At 41.1% G+C, this 21,992-nt stretch overlaps 1 long non-coding RNA gene across 1 annotated transcript; it reads left to right on the top strand.

The window, feature by feature from the left end:
- Nucleotides 1-3,207: 3,207 nt before the first annotated feature.
- Nucleotides 3,208-5,026, top strand: LOC125961199 (uncharacterized). Its single transcript, XR_007471572.1, has 3 exons — nt 3,208-3,297; nt 4,249-4,373; nt 4,844-5,026. It is a non-coding gene; the product is annotated as an uncharacterized LOC125961199 (long non-coding RNA).
- Nucleotides 5,027-21,992: the final 16,966 nt, after the last annotated feature.

Here is a 21,992-nt window from a genome sequence, read left to right as displayed (position 1 = left end):
CCCATCACGGACACACACTGTGGTTGAAATGAATGGTACCCACAGGCTCACAAAATCCAGCCACGGCCAAAATTATTCATATGTTCTTTAAGATCTCAGCAAGGTAAGGAAGAAAGAACATCTGTAATCATTGTCTTATTCAACTAAAATATCCACAAATGACACTTTCTTCAGGTCACGGTTCTGGAATTAGGGACAAAATTATTGTAGAATCACAAATGTTAATGAGGAGACTGGATCATTTGAAAATGCACCACCTAAATCTATAAGGATGGATAATTGTGTTTGTATTGAATTATGAGGAATATTTAAAAAAACAAACAAACAAACGACTGTGGCGTCTAATGACCTGATTTGTAGTTCTAAGCTCTGTGATTGACCAAAAGACTTTGAGCAAGTCATCAAATTTCTTTTTTTTTCCTCATCTGTAAAATGGGTATAAAAAATAACCATTTCAAAATGTGGTTTTTGAAGCTCAAACTCAGAAAGAAAAATAAATAAGCCCGTGTAAACGGAAGAAATCCCTGTAAACAGTAAAGTGCTTTACAAAGGAAGCAACGTTATACTAGTTCATTAAACAGGGAGCTTTGGAACCTGCCAAGCACTGTGCACTGCGGATACAAGATGAAGGTTTCAAAATCTCAGCCATGCCTTGAATTCATCTCAAAATTACAGTCAGAGACTGATTGCATCACCTGGGGCAGTCCACCATAAAGAAGCCTTCCCTGCATCATCTCATCGTCCATAAAGACAGCCGCCATCTGCAGGACCAGCCCCTGATCTCCTGCTCTCCCCAGGTCCAGTAAATACCGGAAGGAGATATGTAATGCCCACATCCTAATGATTCTGCAGCCAGCTCAGTCCTGACCCAGAGAATCTAATCTGAAATTAGTAAGCGTCCAAGTGCTTTTTAATTTAAAGCCACTAGAAAGAAGGGTGCCGCTAAACACCATTTGTGAAGAAAGTATCACAATGAGAATGACAGAAGAAAGGTAGGTTGGGCGTCTGTGAATTGCAAATGTACTTCTGTGGGTAACTAGCCCTAAACTGCCTGAAAATCAATGAGTTGGAAAGGAAAGTTATTACATCTGCCCACAGTAGCATGTGGCCATAACTGTAATTGTTTCATTTTAGAATATGAATCCTTTGGGTTTTCTCTTTAGTAACTTATCCTGTAACTTCATCACAACCCTTAGAGTTGCACTGAAACTCAGAAGATGAAGTCATCCGCTGGGTCTTGAAACCAGGAGGAGGAGCTATGTGTCGATCAGCAAGTGAAGAAAACAAGAAATGATGCCCTGTTTTTCTTCCCACACTCCTCCCTCCCTCCCTCCCCTTCCTTCCTTCCTTTTTCCTCTTTTCCTCTTTCCTTCCTTTATTTCTTCCTTTCTCCTCACACTCAATAAATACTTACTCACTACTTCCATGCCATGCTTATGGGAATATAAAAATGAAACAGAACTACCATATTTCTAAGTATAACACAAAACCGTAAGAAAGGAGAAGCACCGAATTTATTATGTGTTTTTCAGAAGATTTCAGCAATTCTTTCTATGATATGTATCAAGGAAAATATACAAGAGTGCAGGGAATAGTGGAATTGGGGGCTTTTCCTAAACTGGCAAAGAGAGTGACTTAATTCAGGGCCAGTATATATTTAAATTCTACAATTTGAAAAACATCTGTTCCCTGGATAATAGCAAACAAAATGAAAAAATGATGGCCGGGTTCAGGGGTTGGTGTACGGGAGACGGGGGTAAAGATGCTTAAAAGAGTACAAGGTCGCATACTATCTGAAAATTTCTGTGTGGTAACTATTTTAAATAGACATATATGCGATAGGACTGGGTTTCAATTTGATTTCTTTTTCTCACAAATGAAAAGCTTTCTACCAGTAGGTCCCAAACACTGTGCTAGACCCACTAGGAGCTACAAGGATGAGCAAGAAGTGGTCTCCAACTTCAAGAGGCACATGGAGCCTGGAGAGGGAGAGAGAGAAAGAGAATTTATCTTCTCACGCTAAAAACTTGATGAACACGGGAATTCGTGCAAGCAAAGAGGGACCCAGAGCACAGAAATACAAGGCTGGAAGAAGATGAAAACTGCCTCGTGGCTTCTGGGAGGAACGTGGGGAGATAAACTGGGATTTTAGAAGGGTGGGGAAGGGAAGCAAGAGAACCAAGGGTTTCAAGGAAGAGCAGAAGCAAAGATAAGTGATGATAGATGTGCCCACGTGTGTGGTGCTGGGATGGAGACGGCAGAGGCCATTTCAGAATTGGAGACTCACTGGGTGGTGGCGGGGGGTGGGGGGGACATGGTGGGTGAAGACTTACTCACAGAAGGAACCACGGCCAATGCTGCCAGCCGCAGTGGCCCTCTGTCTATTGCTGGCTAAGTGTGCTTGTCCTCTGGTCCATACAACTGCGAAGGTCAGTGCCCTTACGGACCCTTCTTCCCCGGGATCCCTGCGGTGGGCAGTCCTTGACTTCGTGTGCAGCGTCTGAGGTCATCCTGGGAGGTCACGTGCACGGGGGTGATATGGCAAAGTCACATTGTGAAGGGCATCCTGGTACCCTGGGGCCCATCACTAGGGCGATGTGTCAGGTGTACCGCTCATTAAAGCGCGTGCACTCCTTAACTTGTGTTTTCCTTGTCTCCTAACACTCCTGGGATGACATGATTCTGGGAGACTTCTAGATTTACAGCTGTGAGGCAGCCAGTCACTGACAGCAAAAGCATTGCCAAAGCCTTGCTTGTTTTGAACTTGCCGATGGCAAAGCTGTGCTCCCCAACCAGCCTGTCTCCTTCGGGCCCCCCTCAGTCCCTATCTTCTGGAAACGTGCATGCTGCACGTTCATTTTAAGAGCGAACAATGAAGAAATTACAATCGTTTCCATGCACGGGTATTCTAATGAGGACCGTGTGATAATAGCTGCAGTTGCATGAAAAGCTGAAACTTTTCAGTTACAGGAAAAGCTCCTACATGTGGGTAATTATGTCCCCATTCGAGGCTTTCCAGAAGAATGAAACAATATATACATAGTTTTATTTTGTTTCATTTTGTTTTCTCCCAGACTAATGGAGAAAAGGGGGGAAAATAATATCCTGGCTAGGTATGAAAAACTAACTGAGTGTGACGGTAATAGAGGATTACGTCATGCATCACCATAGCAACTCAACTTATAAAACAACAATTATGTTAGCAGAGTTACTTGAAATAGCTTTCTTGATAGCTGATATACAACCCCAGTGAAAAGATGAGACGGATAAATAGAAAGATTTGTTCTTTCAACTGGGGTTTGATTCACTATTTTTCTCTGTTCTCGATTTTTCCCTATTATACTCTGGACTTCTTCAGAGGAAAGAAATAGCCTTTTGTCTCTGATGGAACAAAAGCAACGCTTAAACCTTTCTCTCGACCATTCTCGGCTTTGGAAGAGCGCTACCATTATTTACTTTACTCAAAAGGGAGCAAAGCCCACGTTCAACAAGTACGACACATGTAACAATAAGAAAAATATCATGGGGAAGTATTTCCCCAGAACAAAAAATAGAATGAAACTAAAGCGTCAATGAAACCAGCTACAAAGTTCACTCCCATTTTGAAGGCACAAAATGGAAGGGGTCTGAATGTGTTCCTTGTGTAAGTTAGATTTTATTTTTGGTTTAAATCCACAGTATGAAAGAAACATAATAGGCTAGATTTACCTTGTAGAATTGGAATTTGTATTCAAATCTACCTTGCACCTACCTTGCTACAAACTCCTTTTAATGTTTAAAAAGCTGTTTGACGTCTACAGAATTAAAGTGTTCCTAATAATTTAGGCACCTAATAGACTTACTTTACAGCCAATGTTTTCTTTCTTTCTCTTTTCTTTCTTTCCTTCTTACTTTTTTTCTCTCTTTTTTCAAGAAATGTGGAAAACATTAGCTAAAATTGTGTTGGTCTGTACAATTTTATTCTGTTAAAGACAGGTTTTATGATACATTTAGCCCTTTCAATGACACTAATAGTCTCTGGAGACACATGGGTTTTCCTCTGTGTAACAATTAAGTCCATTTCAATGCTATTTGGAAAAGCTGAAACAATTCAGTTACTATATGTCTCTTCCTAGGTCTGTACTGTAAGCCCAGAGGAAAGCACCAGAAGTTACCTAAATAATAAAGCCTTAGCCAACTTCAGACGTCCACCAAAGTTTCGCTTTTTTCATATTTCACTCCTTATTTCACTTCTCTCATTTCTTACAGAAGGGGGATAATGAGACCTTCTGAGGTGTGTGGTGGTCGGAGGAGAGACTCAGTAATGAGCTCTATGAATCACACTGGGTGCTTTTCTGCCCTCCCTGGAGTTTGAAATGTGTTTCCCACCAGAAGTAAGGGTAGTTTATTGGACTTACTTATTTTATTTTTTTAATCAAGTAAGCTAGGATAAATATGTGTGCAAATTAAACACATGCATTCTGCTTTTCAGAGGAAAGCACACTTGTATAAGTAGAAATCTGTTCAGAATATATATGTGTATGTTGCCCAATTATGAAGCTCAATTATAATCAAATTATTGCTGCCTGAGAAATAAGGAAGTCAGAGGAAGTAATTTAGTGAATTCCATATCTACACATTTGGCCCAGCTCATACTTTTAAGTTTAATCATTGGGAGGAAAGTAGAAGGCCAGGAATGCATCCACTTCAGCAAAAAGTCCCCAGGTAATATTATTCACTTCTCTCAGACATCTGATCTGTTTAAATTACCTTATTAGAAAAATTGCTGGCAAAAGTGTTTGGGTTTTTTTTGTTGTTTTTTTTTAACATGGGCACATGTTCTTTTGTCATTCTTTGGGAGAAGAAATGGAGATTCTTAATAAAGCTGGAAAAATGATTTCAAGATTTTGAAGACTTGAAGGAATTATTGATGAGTTTCCATCTTCCTGGTATCTAGTCTCTGAAACCAGAAGAAGCTTCAAGAAGCAGCAAAAGGAAACAACCACCAAAACAAACAAATCAGCCAAACACAGAACCCTCCACAGAAACCTGGTTTTAACTGTTAATCAAATTGAGATCATGGTAAACATAAACATCTCGGGTGCTGCTTTTTTTCCCACAATTTCCTCTTAAATTTATTAATATAATAATACTCAGGAAATAGAGAATCTTGTCACGGGTCCTTGTGAGATATCTAGGATGAGTCAGAAACATGGATTTTCTTCATTGTTTGCCACCAGACAGTAAGAATGCCAACGTAAAGGAAATCTCTCTCCAGCCCATAGCAATCTGTGTTCTTCCAGGATTAGTTCCCCCGCCCCTCCTGCAACAATCAAACAAGCAATAGCACAGGGCGTCGCAAATTTCTCTCCACGTGGTTGTGCAACACTCCACCATGGTTTTGTCCTGGACATCTATATGTCCTGTCTCCTCAGGGACATGGTAGCATCCTTAAAAGCCAAGGGTTGGTACTTGCTGATACCAATGACCCTACCATGGTGTTTAAAAATTTTGTGAGCTAAAGTCAGGCCCTCCCAGGATTTGTGGGTTAAGAGTCACATTAAAGTTACCCTACACCACAGAAACATACCCATGAAAAGCAAGGAAGGAAGGAAGGAAGGAAAGAAGGAAAGGGGGGAGGGAAGGAGGGAGGGAGGCAGGGAGGAAGGAAGAAAGAAAGGACCAAGGAAACCAAGGTAGTAAGCGTCTCACCATGGAAGCATGAAAAAGGAAATTATTTTTGCAAATCCAAAAGAGAAATAAAGTAAATATGGATTTATTATCCTATACATATATATTTATAGTAGTGAATGAGGAATTTCTTCAGTATTTGGATTAAGTAAGTTGAAGATGTATGTATTTTTATTATAGTTAATGTTGAATAAACAGTTATTTTTTCAGCAAGTTTTCTCGTTCAAAACTATATAATAAACCATTTTATTGTTTCAAACAAGAGAGTTGTAAGATAAATGAAAATGTCTGAAAGGAACTTTAAAGTAGTCAGAGAAGGCAATAGATTTTTAAATGCAATGCATTTTTAAGTAATTAATTTTTGTAAAATCCTTTCAAATTGTCCACGGGAACGCAATTTCTATGGTAAATGTAAAGTGGTAGGTTTGAAGCTTATACTAGAACTTCAATATTGAAATACTAAATGTACAATTTTTATTTCTTTCTCTGTGTAATTGGACAAAGAGAAAGTTTACTGGCCAGACTAACAGAAGAGGAGAAAGAGATCAATACAATTTTCAAACTAAATAAGTTCTCACTGCTTTTTTTATTTCTCTTGTCATTTATGAAGCAAAATGCCATCAGTGTGTCTGTCCACATTTTTAATAAAAATCTCTAAGCCGGACAACGTTGTTGACATAATGATAATGGCTACCTAAATTTCTCCTGGGTATTAGAATATTAAAATATCATTTGAAATTGTTAATTTTCCATCATAACCAGGTGTCTCATCCTATTTACCTTAAAATTAACAGGATTGTTATCAAATTCATCCAATATTTGAATATATATAAGTCAGGAACCATGTAAAATGCTTAGAATTGAAAATAAATGGCCCAACAAAAAAATTTAAAAATAAATAAATGCCCAGTTTCTAAGATTTAGGAGCCATAGAATTTGGTTGAGTTCAATTTATGTATGATTTATAACCAAGAACACATTGACCCGATTTGAAAAACTTTATAATTCCATAAAAAATGTTTTTATTGTTTGTAATTTTGTTTTCTTATTTATTATTTATCTCAAATGTTAAGTTTAACGACAAAGCAGGATTAAAGCTAATTCAAAATTCAGAGGAATGCTGTCAGACCAAAGTCCTTCAAACAGTATTTAAGTGAGTCGTGTCAAGAATAACTTTTTTTTTTCAATTCTTACCAATTGAAGATAATATTTTCTCATTCTAGTCAGACGAGCATAGACTTTGGAATAAACACAATCTGGGTTCAAATCCCAACTGTCTTTCTTACGCGCTCAGGTAAATTACTTTCCCTGTCGGAAGAACCATTTTCTCGATGTTAAAAATGCAGTCCTCTGAATGACCCAGGAATGCAGGGTTTATAGAGTCCTGGGACAAATGAGCAGCATTTCGTGGTAACTCAGGTTCATTAACCAGAAGAAATGTAGCCTACCTTTGAAATTACAAAAATGTGATCGTTTTCAATAAAAAATATGGGTATGTGTGGAGATTTAACATTTAAAATGTTTGCAGGACAAACCTATACTTTATGCTTCTGGTGGAAGGTCAGATCACCCTTAAGCATTTATTTTCAATTTTAAACAATTGTAGGAAATTTATGGATTCTATTTATTTCAAATAAACAGGCCAAGTTTGTTTTGCAGTAGATCATGAAAGGATGTGCTTGTTACAACAATGACAACAGGAGACCAGCTGGGTAGATTTCAAGACTGTGGAATGTGGCATTTTAGACTCTAGCTCCAGCCCCTCAGGTCCCAGCTGTGTTACTTTGGATAAATTACTTAACCTCTCTGAGCCTCAGCATACTCACTTAAAAACGGGATGTTAATTGGATTATTACTATAATTTCATAAGATAATGCCTGCAAAGTGCTTAGCACAGTACTTGGCACAGATAAATGGCCCACAAATGTCAGCTGCTACAATATTGATGCTGCTGCTTATAATGATGATGATGAAGATTGTGATGATGTTGCCAAGCAGACTTTCCAGGGACACAGCAAGTAAGTAAACATCTTACTTCTTTTAAATTATGGAAGCACTGCTCTTAAAGGATTTGGCTGGACCACAGCTTTCGTATCTCAAGAGCTGAGGTCTCCCAGCTCCATGGGGCGTTAAAGTGGATGCAACATGGAGGAAGCCCAAGACCGGAAACACTTATTTCCATGATTATAACCTGGAGTTCCATGCAGGAGAGCCATGGCCTGGGAGATATTTCAGCTTTAATATTCGGAACAGGCCACGCTTGAAGGAGAAGAAATCGTGTTTGGTGCTTAGTTCTCAATTCGTGAAGACGTGAGATTTTAGATATCTTCCCAGGGTCAAAATAAGCCAAGCAAAATACTCTTATCATTGAGAAGCTAACAAGGAGAACTTCAAATCATCTTTAATTTATGTTTATAAGTTTGATGGGGACAGCAGCAAGAAAGCATTCTCAGATTACACATCCATGTATTTCACGGCCAGGATCAATTTTGATATTTAGTGGAACTATCTAAAAACACAACTATACAGAATCAGGAAGCCACAGGTCCCGTCATTTTCCCATGCACAGAAGTAAAAACGTGTGCGTAATTCCGTGCTAGTTCTGTGCCCTGATGCGAATAGCACATGAGCCACGGGATCGAGGTCCCCAGGATGTAACCCCGATCTCATGCCTGACCTGAATATCACCACCACCACCTTCCACAACTCGACTGTGCCTGACGCTTGGTGAAAATGCTGATTTCCAGCAACCAGCACACGAAGGCATCGTGCAGTGAGACGCTGTCCAGCTGCCCATCATCCCCTAGCAGGCTTGCTACCCTGGACATGGTGAGGAGGGTACCCGGCCCCCGCTCACTCCCAAACAAGGCGATCCCGCATGGTCGCAAATGACAATCTCATGTCTCCCAAATTATCAAGCCTCACAGTCTCCCCACAGCCTTCAAGAGAAGCCAAATGACTCAGGAGTTCGTGGAAAGAACAGTGGACACCAGAGGGGCTTAGCAAAGGCGCATCAGTGAGAGAAGGAAACGTGTATTAGACCTGCCACGCAGAAAGTTACTGTTACCTTCTTTTAAAGATGTTAGGGAAAGAAAATAACATTTTCAATCATGCCGTTGAGTTTGAGAAATCTATATTAAATACTTCCTAGGTGTCAACCACTGAGCTAGTGGAGGGGATGCGTGGTCATGGTGACCGGCAGAGTGTCTGCCCTCAGGGACATTAAGTTCTAGAGAGAACTTAATGCGTTCAGTGAGTTGGGGTGAAGAACAGCTGCCCCTGCCCTGCACCCCACGCCCCAACAAAAAAGACATCCACAGCCTAACTCCTGGTCCCTGTGACTACTTCCTTAAAAAGCAAAAAGCGACTTTGCAGGTGGGATTAAGTGAAGGATTCTGCAGGGGAGATTATCTAGGTTATCCACGTGCCCCTCAGTGCACCCAGTGTCCTTAAAACTGAGGGTCAGAGGGAGGCTGAGCTCCAGAAGGGGAGGCACCCTGGGACCCCAGGGACAGAGACAGAGTGATGTTGCCCCAGCGCCTGGGACCACCAGAAGCCAGAGGACATAAGAACAGCCACTCCCCTTTGATTTCAAGCATTGCTACTCATTCCAGACTTCCAGCTTCCAGAACTGAGAGAGAATAAGTTCCTCTCGTTTTAAGCCATGAGGTTTGAGGTCATTTGCTACAGCAGCCCAGGAAAATACTATAGACACTGAAAAAGTAAGAAATAGGTAAATTAAGTGATCACAGATGGTTTTCAGTGCCTCAGAGGAAACAAACAGAGCGTGGTAAGAGAATAATTTGGGAGACAGCTCACCCCTCAGGAGGACCCCTGGGCCTTGCTGCTTGGGGGTAGAGACCCTCGCCCTCACCCACGCCATCTCCAGGGACCACTTTCCGCTCTGAGGCTTCCCTTTTCCAGCCAGCCTGTCTCGGTCTGGGGCACCTGAATTGGGAGCCTGAGACGGATGGTGACTCTGCTTTCTCGCTTCACCCCCATCAGCCACTACGTCCGCTCACGCATCTCCTGATCTGCGCCTCCCTTCATCTTCTCGGACGTATCCCTACTCATGACTCACCTGGATTACCTGAGTCTCCTATTTTGTACCTCAGTCTGCAGCTTACCTGCCGTCAGCCCATGCAGCCATCTTCCAAAAACCCTAATGCAGTTTTCCTGCTCTGAGCATCCTTCCTGGCTGCCTGCTGCTGGGAAGACCGAGCCCACTGTTTGGACAAGGTCTACGAGCCCTTCCTCATCTCCTTCTCAGGCTCTGAGCCTGAGTACTGAACCCCTTGCGTGCCTCCCCCAAGCTGTGCTCCTTTGCCCTTGGGCCTCCACATGTTTTATTTCTTCTACTGGAAGCACTTCTTCCGTTCTCCAAGTTAGGCTTCAAGGCTCCATTGATGTGTTACTTCTCAAAAGACATGGCCCTGTTATGTTGGGCTCTAGTGGTCCCTCCCCTCCTTCCCCACTGCCCTCCTCAGACCATATCTTCATTCTTTCGTTTAATGACTGCCTCACACTGTAATCTCCAGGAGGGCAGGAAGTTTCCAATTCATTACGATTTCTTGAGGAGGATTAGAAAAGGATGGAGATCTACCCCATGAACTAGATCTTCCTTGGGAGTGTGTCGGGGTATATATTTTTCATCAATATAGCATTGCGGTGAACAAAAATAGACCCAGAACATCTTGTTTAGTGGTACCAGGAAAGAGGCAAATAACAGAGACAGGTCCAAATGTGTCATGTCGCAGAAGACATGCTGCCCGGGGGGCTCTTTCTGGAGCCAGCACCTGAAAAGCAGCTCTTCAGCAGTGACCGTGCACGACATTCCAGGTGAGAGAGGTGTCACGAGAAAGTTCATCACAATAAAGCAACGGAGTTTACAACTGACTCTTCAAAAGCGTAATAAACTAGACAAGATTTCAGGTCATCCCTAGAGCGAGAGGGCTCTCATACCCTTGCATTCCGATGGGCTTAATTGAGAGTGATGGGGAGGTTAGGGTAATAGAATTCAGCCTCATTGCTGTACACTCAGCCTGTAATAAGCACCATCATTGACACAACATCGATATCCCTGGCAATTATAAATATTGCAGTGTTTCACTTTCGGGCAAACTCAGGGCCTGGGGGAGGGACTGGGTTCCAACACATCATAAATATCATCCTTCATGTGTGTTCCTAGAGAAAACGCTGGAATCACTGCTCTAGATCGGAGATAAGCAAACATTTTCTAGAAGGGCCATACAGTAAACATTTTAGGTTTTGTGAGCCCTATGGTCTCCATGGCAACTAACAAACTCTGCTACTGCTAAAGCAGCCTTGGACAATACATAAATGAGTGGGCATGGCTGCGTGCCAATAAAACTTTATTTGTGGAAAATGAATCACGAAATATGATTCATCTTCTGATTTTTAAAAAACCATGTAAAAATGTAAAACCATTCTTAGCTCAGGACCACACACAGTCAGGTGGCAGCTGGATTTGGCCCATAGGCCAGAGGGTGAGAATCCTTGCTCTGGATCATTAAGAAAACCAAAAAAGACCAATAGTGAGTCATTCATGATAGATTAGAATGCGTAATAAACACAAAAATGACTAAACATATACCAATATCCAAAAACTTTTTTCAAATATTAAGGATAAAAAATTACAATAGAAAACATGTTTTAAAAGACAGGATATAAACAGGTTAATAAAACTGGAGATGCAGCAGAAAGTTTCAAAAAATAATAAATTCCTTATATTGCATAAAGGGAGAAAATTTCTACCATTTAAAACCTTAATTAGACTAATGCAATATTTATTTTTAAAGTTTTAGCTAACCACTGGTAAAATTTTAAACATGGCATGTACTTTCTAAACCACAAGAGAACAAAAAAAGAAAGAATAAAGGGAAGAAAATGAAGTCTATACAGCCAAAGTCAGGAAACAAATGATCAAGAAAATAATGCTTTAAAATTACGATGTTAGAAGAGACGACTAAGACCCCACATTCTCATGTATTCATTACACAAGAGATGACCTTCAGAGCCACAGCGACAATTCATTTAGAAAACATAATAAAACGGGACGAATAACAAAAATTTAAGGAAAAACTTCTTATACACTTAAAAACACTCTTGCTAATGACTACATGGTCAAAGAGGAAATTAAAAGTGCAATAACAGAAAAAATAAAACATGAATATTACAGATTAAAGTCTATGTACCTGAAGCTGTAACCACAAGTACTTGCATTCTTTCTATATAGAATACAAGTACTCCCTCAACTGCATGCTATATGGAAAGAAAACAGATGAAGTATTCAAGTCATGTATTTATAAAATAATTTCAAGCCTTCCTAATTTAAAGAAAGCAGAGAGGAACACATAATAAAGAAAAAGGCAGAAAACAGTAAATCAGAAGAACAAACTCTGGAGTGGGTGAATGGGTCAGCAGACAGGAGATGGGGAGGAGGGGAAAGGAGAGGCACTGGAGGGCACTGGGCGGGGCTGGGTGACCCATCAGTGGTCACCAGCCTATCACTGGGCTGTTCCGCTCTGGAGCCCAGTGGGTGGCTCCTGCTGGACCAGGAGGCGGACTGGCTTTCCTTCACTGGTCCCCTGCTGGTTTGCTGGTTCCTCTGGGCCAGTGCTCTCCAGTGGTCATGTGCAGGATGCAAAGAAATACACAGCGTGTACCCATCCCCCCAAGTCTGCACACACGCCCCTCCCCCAGACCTCCTTGTCTTTAATCCTGCAATTCTGCTCCTTTCAGCCCCTGCCCAGATATCCATGTACTACTCACCTCATCTCTGCCATTCCATTCAGAACTCATCTTGAAGTGGACTCAGGTCAGGGCTCTGCATTTTAAGTGATCTCCCTATGCCCCCATTTTAATGGGGAGGAAAGCAGGTTAGTGTTTGGGGTCCCTGGTATCAGTGTTGGCTCCAGCTCTGTATGCAGTATCTTGATGGACCTGGGTGTTTTCCTTCCCCACCATGCTCAGTTACTCTAGTGAATGGCCACAGTTCCCCTGGAGAAAGAGTGGAACCCGTTATTGCACATAATTAGCATAACACGGCAAGATCCTTTCTCAAGGGGACCTGTCTTCCCTTCTACTGATGGACTTTCACCTGGAAACTGGGCAAGGGATCCAGATTTTATCCTAACTGACTTACGACTTTTTTAGATCATTTTGGTGATAGAAGTCAGGCAATACCTTCATCGGCCCTCTAACTGTTTCACCCTTAGGAACACCACGGTCTACTTTCCAGGACCACAGATTCTGTAGGTCCAGGTGCCCCGTGAACATTGGGTCCTTACTGCTGTTTACAGTGATTACAGGCATTTTATCTCTAACCCTGGATGCCGGGCCTCTGACTCTCTGGAATGTTATCATCCTTACTGATGCCAGGAGGCCAGGCACAGAGCAGCGTCTCTCAAGTCAGCCCTCTCTGACTGGAAGCGGCCCACAGCTGGGCTTCTCGCAGCTGACGCTGCTCACTGGGGCATTCTTCCTTGTGTTAATGACAGGAGTGTCCTCCACATTCTCCAGGGAACACAGTCGGCCAATGCACTCTCTGCTCTCGTATAATAAATGCATTTTTAAATGACTCTCTAAAGACAGCCCACGGGTGAGATATGCAGTAGGACGCTGTGTGCGTGCACAGGAACACAGAGTGCAGAGGCCATTAAGCATCTGCTACAGGAGAAACGGAGAAACCTCCCACCTTGGTCCCCAGTCAACAATGCATATCCTAACTGTGGTGAAAAGTTGTGGGTTTTTCTTTCTCCCTTCCCCTGTCAACCTTGTTTTGACATCCTCTTAGGATATAACTTCTTTGCCATGTGTGCAATCTGGTGGGTCTCACTACTAGGGTTCCTGCCCATCCCTTGCCCAAGCCTGCCTAATTGGACTCTCTATCCAAGAGAGTCTTGAACAGAATGTGCAAGGATAAAAAAAAATAGTTGGATCTCATTCATTCCAGTCGTGGTTCCTTGACATAATCATTGGTTAGTTCTTGCTACTCAGAACCCAGAAGATGTCCTGATTCCTGCTTTTTATGAGAACGTTTCTCCAGTGTTCTCCTTATTTCTATGACCTCCATAATATCCTTTCAGTAAAACCATTTCGTGCTTACATTGGTTATAATAAATTTCTGTTGCTTGCAATCCAAGAACCCTGATATGGGTGGATATTAGTCACAACTTTACAGATGAGAAAACTGGGTCTCAGGGTATAGAGTGAACTGCATAAAGTAACTCAACTAGTAAGAGACAGAACCAGCACTCAAAACCCTTGATTCCAAGTGTAGTGCTCTTTTTTTTTTCTTTTTTTTTTTTCCGGTACACAGGCCTCTCACTGTCGTGGCCTCTCCCGTTGCGGAGCACAGGCTCCGGACACGCAGGCTCAGCGGCCATGGCTCACGGGCCCAGCCGCTCCGCGGCATGTGGGATCTTCCTGGACCGGGGCACGAACTCGCATCCCCTGCATCGGCCGGCGGACTCTCAACCACTGCGCCACCAGGGAAGCCCAGTGGTCTTTTTATTATGACACAATGCCTCCCTCTTAGGTATTTTTATTCTGGAAGCAACCCCTAAAAACTTCTCTCAGCTCTAGACAAGAGAGTTATAAACATTTGATGTAGATCTATCTGAATTGCTTAAAGAGATCAAAAGCCATTTCAAACCATGAGCCCTGTTTTTCTAGTTCTTTATATTCCCATCCCTTATTTTCAAGTTCATTGTCTTACATATGATGTCTTGTATATTTTTAGATATATCTGCTGATTGATTATCCAAAGGAGATGTAAACATTCAAGAATTGTTCAGCTAACCATCTCTTGAAATGCATCTTTCACCAATTCTTAGATTTTTGGGGTGCGTGTCTGAACCAGTTTTTTGCCCTTAACACTCCTGCCCATTCATACATCTTTGATAAAAAGCACCTGCTGTGTTCTAGATCCTTATGCCCCTGTACTTCGTTATTCTGATTGTAGCTCCATGTCTAGACACGGGACCTTGGGATTAGATGCTTCCCTTGAAGAATCTTTGGTTCCCTGGGGTCGGCCCTCCCACTTCCACTCTGAGTGGTCATCCCTCCTAATCCTCTGCCATCATCAGTGAGATCCCAGGTCTTCCTTTCTGCTTCCGAGGGAATTCAGACAGTGAAGAAGGTTTCTAAACTCTCTCATACTAAGCTTTTGACATTCTATTGTACAAATAAACAAGCAACATTTTTCCTGATATCGATGCATGTTGCTTTTATTGCCTTCTTTAGAAATTTGCCCCATGAATCCATCTTTTTAAAATATCAACTTTTTATTCATTCTTATGAGGTATATTTTTATACTTTTAGTCTCCCCTCTTAGCATTTTTGGTATCCACTTCTACAGACGTATTTTTTTCCCAAAGCGTTGCACTGTTAAACTAAATCGTGAACTCCTCAGAGGTGACATTTATTTACCTTTGGCTCCCTGGAGTTCAGTAAGGCGCCTATTACCTGGTGAGCACTTTGTGTTTGTTGATTGAGTAATGAGTCACTATATCCACAATAACTAGTACACATGTATACTGCATTTCTATGTAAATGTATCCCTTATTCTCCATAAAATATTCATGCCAACAGTTATCCCCACTCTATTGCAAACCAAGTATGACCTTTTGTTTAAATTCTATTAATATGATGGTGAGCATTCAGTCTGAGGAGACAGCGGCAATTTCAATTAAAGTAATTACAGCTGCCAGTTCAGCCCAGATGTGGTGGAGAACAGGGTGGAGAAGGCTGCGTACGGAAATCTGTGGTCTTCGAGGGACTGTAATGTGACTCCTTCCATTCCAATCATCTGTTCTCCTTAGGCCAGTTGTCATCTGCTGGCCACGAAGAGGATTCTACATTTTCTATTCCTTGCATTGGCACATGACATACTGTATTTAATTCCTGTAAGAGGACATCCCTATCTGGGTTGAAATGAAGGAAAGGGTTGAATTCAAAGGTCGCATGTTTTTCTTTGTAAAGATCACTAAATAGTAGGATAGGAACACGCCGCATGTTTGAAGTACAATACAGAGAAGTAGAAAGATGAAATTTACTTCCTTTTCAAGCTCGGTTTCTGTTTGATTTAACTGAAATAGTTGCCATTGAATACCTTCCCACAGGTCAACTCCATCCTCTCGGGAATGGACCACCGAGGGGGAAAGAACGTAATGCAGCATTCAGGTTGAATTTGGGGGAGGCCAAATCAAAATGTGCAGTAACATTTATCTCCCCTTTCGAAGCTCCTTTGTCCTGTTTTTCTCTCCCTCAAACCCCCTCTACATTAATTCATTGTTATTAGCCGTTTCTTCTGGAACTTGTCTGTCACACAGTGGATGTGATAATACACTGTTTAGCATCCTCTGCAGAAGCCAATACAGGCCTTGAGTGACAACGCTGGTCATTTCTTTGTATGAAAAGCCCTATGGTAATCTTCGGGATCATGAATATTTAACTGGGGATATCTGTTTGCGAAGGTGTGTGTATCTGCGAGCGTATGTGTTTGCCAGGCTATGCTATCCACGGTGAAATGATCCCTAACCAAGAGTGTGCGAATAAACAACTCATGTAAATTCCAAACACCACAGGACATCCAGCATCAGTGCTCTGGGATATGATTAGCTTCTGAGTCCTGGGACTCTGTGAAGCCAAGATAGATAGATCTCGGTGGAACTCAGCACAAAATGGGAGAAAAACAGAAACGGAAAGGGAAGAGTAGAGTCAGAATGAAACAACAGAAAAATAAATACGAGCTGAAAATCATTAGTGTCAATTACCCTGGTTCAGCTCATATGCGACCAAATATAAAAATGGTTTGGGGGATTGAGTTGCTGAAAAATTCAACAGACAGAGGGAACTGGGGCATGTTAATATCCTTCTGGAAGGCTTGATTTGGGGTGTGGGGGACACAGTCTTACATTTTATATTTTATTTAGATAGAGGGAACTGGGGCATGCTAATATCCTTCTGGAAGGCTTAATTTGGGGTGTGGGGGACACAGTCTTACATTTCATATTTTTAGTCCCTCTGATGGGCAGTACTTTCTAGTGAGACAGTGAAAGCGACAACGAATGGATTCTGGGGGGAAGGGGACAACGAAAGGATGCTCTCTCTAAAAGGCACCTTTTCTAAGTAAAAGCAGGAAAACAGTTGCCCTTATAATATCAGGTCAAAGGACAGTGTAAATACTTGGTAAACGGGAAGGGAAAAAGGTGTTGTTTCCATTAGGGCTGCTAAGGGGGGCTGCACATCTCTTAAGACATACGCCGCATTTTGGTAGACGTGGAGAGAGGGTGGAGAGGTTTACATGAGCACCAGCCCTGTGCCCAGTGGCATCCGTTTCCCGAGCATCATGGCTCCCCCAACACACATACACAGGAATAAGGACCAGGAGACATGTATCCATTCAACAAATTATTAAACGTATAAGTATACGAGGGGATCAAACAAGAATACAGGCCAGGGAGTTTATAACTGCCGTGCTAGGGAATTAGAAAGCTGGTGAGGATTTCATGGAAGCTGATGGAGAATCAAGAGATGCGTCATCCAGTCCTGGTGACAAAATCCCTGGAGAAGTTGTCACGCGTATCTTTTGGGCTTCATTTCTCCACCATTATGGTAAAAGTACAGAACTTAATGATCATAAGGACATTTGTGGTTTCATATTTAAGGAAAACCAGAAGTCAGTAAAATCTGATATATGTACGTGTTTAGCACAGATATGTTTAGACTGAACACACATTTACTATGCTGAGTTTTCCAATTCATGAACTTTCCATTGGTTTAGATCTTTGATTTCTTTTATCAACATTCCCTAGTTTCCAGCATACAAGTTCTATCTATTATTAGATTTATATCTAAGCATTTGGGCAGTTAGTTTTTTTGGAGCAATTATAAACGGTATTGTACTTGCAATTTTGGTTTCCACATCTCCACAGTTTGCATATAGAAATTTTTGTGTACTGATTTTTTGTTCTGTGAACTTGCTGATCTCACTTATTAGTTCTACCAGGGTACGTTGGGATGTTTTGGTTTGTTTGTTTCTAAATTCCTTGAGATTTTCTACCTAGACCATCATGTTATCTGCAAATAGGGACAGATTTATTTCTTCTTTTCTTATATGTATGAATTTTATTTCCTTTTGTTTCTTTATTGTAATGGCTAGAACTTCCAGTACTGTGTTGAATAATAATGATGTGATTGAACTTGCTTAATTCTCAAGTTTAAATTAATATATCTTGGGCTTCCCTGGTGGTGCAGTGGTTAAGAATCTGCCTGCCAATGCAGGGGACACAGGTTCCAGCCCTGGTCTGGGAAGATCCCACATGCCACAGAACAACTAAGCCCATGCGCCACAACTACTGAGCCTGAGCTCTAGAGCCTACGAGCCACAACGACTGAGCCTGTGTGCCACAACTACCGAAGTCCACACGCCTAGAGCCCATGCTCCGCAACAAGAGAAGCCACTGCAATGAGAAGCCCGTGCACCGCAGCAAAGAGTAGACCCCGCTCACCGCAACTAGAGAAAGCCCACATGCAGCAACAAAGACCCAATGCAGCCAAAAATAAATTAATTAATTTAAAATAAATAAATTAATATATCTTTTGACGCCCTTCACCCATTTTTGGGGTCTAAAGGTATAAATTTCCAGTTACAACATAAATAAGTCATGGGTATGTAATGTACACCATGATGACTACAGTTAGTAACACTGTATTTTATATTTGAAAGCTCCAAAGAGAGTAGATCTTAAACGTTATCATCACAAGAAAAAGAAAAAAAATTGTAACTATGTATGGTGACAGATGTTAACTAGACTTATTGTGCTGATCATTTTGCAACATATACAAATATTGAATCATTATGTTGTACACCTGAAATGAATATAATGTTATATGTCACTGATACCTTAATAAAAAATTAATATAATGCATCAGTCAACATACTAAAAAGAAAAATCACATGATCATAAAAAACGGATTTAAAGATTTTAGAGATTTTTTTTAAACTTTCAGTAAACTAGGAATAGAAAGGAATTTTCTCAACTTGTTAAAGACTATCTACAAAAAAAAAAAACTACAGCTAATATACTTAATGGTAAGAAACTCAAAGCTTTCCCACTAATATCAGGTACAAGACAGGGAGATCCCCTCTCAGTACTCCTTTTCAACATCGCACTGGAAGTTCTAGCTAATGCTATAAGAAAAAGAAACAAAAGGTATAAAAATAAGGAAGGAAGAAATAAAACTGTCTTTGCAGATGATAAGATTGTCCACGTAGAAAATCTGAAACAATCAACAAAAAGAAACTCTTGGAACTAATATAGCAAGGTTTCAGGATACAACGTTAATATACAAAAGTCAATTACTTTCCTATATACTAACAATAAACAAGTGGAATTTAAAATTAAAAACATTTACATTAACACCCAAAACATGAAATACTTAGGTATAAATCTAATGAAATAGATAGAAGATCTGTACATGAAAAACTACAAAAGGCTAATGAAAATTACCAAAGAAAAACTAAATAAATGGAGAGATATCCCATGGTCATGGATAGGAAGTCTCAGTTTTGTCAAGATGTCAGTACTTCCCAATTTGACCTATAGATTCGAATGCAATCCCAATCAAAAATCCCAGGAAGTTACTTTATGAATCTTGGCAAACTGATCCTACGACTTATGTGCAAAAAACCCAGAGTAGCCAACACAATATTGATGGAGAAGAACAAAGCTGGAGGACCAACACTACCCAAATTCAAGACTTGCGATAAAGCCACAGTAATCAAAACAGTGTGGCATTAGCACAAGAGTAGACAAGACCAGTGTAACAGAATAGAAAGCCCAGAAATAGACCCACAAGGAGCAAAGGCAACACAATTCAACAAAGATAGTCTCTTCAACAAATGGTGCTGGAATATCCACATGTAAAATCATGAATCTAGAAACAGACCTTCATAAAATTAACTCAGAATTGATCATAGACCTAAATGTAAGACAAAAGCAATAAAACTCCTAGAAGACAACATAGGAGAAAACCTAGATGACCTTGGGTATGACTATGACTTTTTTGATAAAACACAAAAGGCATGATCCATGAAATAAATAATTGATAAGCTGGACTTCATTAAAATTAAATGCTCTGCTCTGAGAAAGACACTGTCAAGAGAATGAGAAGACAAGCCCCAGATTGGAGTAAATGTTCACAAAAGACACATCTGATAAAGGACTGATATACAAATATACAAAGAACTCTTAAAACTCAACAATAAGGAAAAACAACAACCTGATTAAAATCTGAGTCAAATATGTTAAGAGACATCTCACCAGGAAGATGTACAGATGGCAAATAAGCATATGAAAAGATGTTCCACACCATATATCATCAGGGAAATACAAATTAAATCAACAACGAGATGCCATCACTCACCTATTAGAATGGCCAAAATCTGGAGCCCTGACAACACCAAATACTGTCAATGAAGTGGAACAATAGGAACTCTCATTCGTCACTGGTGGGAATGCAAAGTGGTGCAGCTAAATTTGGAAGACACTTTGTCTTTTTTGGTGGCTTCTTACAAAACTAAACATACGCTTAACATATGATCCAGCAGTCACACTCCTTAGCAATTACCCAAAAGGGTTAAAAACTTATGACCACACAAAACCCTGCACACGGATGTTTATAGCAGCTTTATTCATAATTGCAAAAATTTGGAAGCAACCAGGATGTTCTTCAGCAGGTGAATGGATAAATAAACTGTGGTCCATCCAGACAATGGAATATTACTCAGCCCTAAAAAGAAAGGAGCTATCAAATGATGAAAAGACATAGAGGAACCTTGAATACATATTACTGAGTGAAAGGAGTCAACCTGAAAAGGCCACACACTGTATGATTCCAAATATATGACATTCTGGAAAAGGCAAAAATATGGAAACAAGATCAGTCATTTCCAGGGGTGGAGGGAAGGAAGGATGATTAAAAGAAGCACAGAGGATCTTTAGGGCAGTGACAATACTCTGCATGACATTATGATGGTGAATATATATCATTATTCATTTGTCCAAACCCATGGAACATGTAACACCAAGAGTGAAGCCTAATGTAATCTACAAACTTTGGTGATCATGGTGTGTCAATGTAGGTCCATCAGTTATGACATGTTCTTCTCTGGTGGAGGATGTTGATAGTGGAGGGGCAAGAGGCACATGGGAAATCTCTGTTACTTCACTTCGATTTTGTTGTGAATTTAAAACTGCTCTAGGGCTTCCCTGGTGGCGCAGTGGTTGAGAGTCCGCCTGCCGGTGCAGGGGACACGGGTTCGTGCCCCGGTCGGGGAAGATCCCACATGCTGCGGAGAAGCTAGGCCTGTGAGCCATGGCCGCTGAGCCTGCACGTCCAGAGCCTGTGCTCCGCAGCGGGAGAGGCCACAACAGTGAGAGACCCGCGTACTGCAAAAAAAAAAAAAAAAAAAAAAACTGCTCTCAAAAAAGTCTTAATTTTAAAAAATCGATATAAATGACAAATATAAAAATGTTGCAAAGCTTTTGACAAATTATCTTTTTATATGTAAAATATCTGACAAATCAAAGGGCCCGGGAAATTAAAAATATAAAAATTGAAAAAATAATGATTACCAAATTGAATATTTTCTCAAATCGGCATTTTTACAACAAATCCTGTGTTGAAAATTTTCGAAGGATAGCTTTCGTTCAAAATGAAATAAGTGTGTGTACACATATACACATATTATACAAAGTTTTCATCTTAAATATAACAGGGGACAAAAGAATTTCACTAGTAGACAAGGGTAAGAATTACTGTATTGATAAAGAAAAGTCCCAGCATGATGAGCTTCAAAGAGCAAATGTCCTGAGTGTGCCCTGAATATTGCTGTCACCTTTGGCGATAGCTGTGTGTCAGAGAGGATGTACTTTCTCTTACTGACTAATTGTGCTGGAAGAGACTCTGATCTTCCTGGGTGCCCACCCAGGAGACAGAGCAGAAGCAGGACCTGGAGAGAGTGACCTCGTGGAGCTGTGAGGTCACCAGGCACAGGCAGTGGCAACAAGAAGCCGCAATGAACTGCTGGGAAGTGAAATGCTCATTTTCTCCACACAATGCCAGTGGCACATCCACCCATCCAGTCCCACCCTGCCTGCCGTCCTGGGTCCCGGGAGGAAAGAGCTCTCACACCCTCATCACCCCTTCGTACCAGACGACCCCAGATTCCCCCGACGCTCTGTGCCACCTGGGTTCTCCATCCTCCCCGTGTGCACTGGACATTTAAACAT

This window comes from Orcinus orca, chromosome 15 (genome assembly GCF_937001465.1).
Source record: "Orcinus orca chromosome 15, mOrcOrc1.1, whole genome shotgun sequence".
Taxonomy (NCBI): Eukaryota; Metazoa; Chordata; class Mammalia; order Artiodactyla; family Delphinidae; genus Orcinus; species Orcinus orca.
This window is presented reverse-complemented; position numbering and strand designations above follow the sequence as displayed.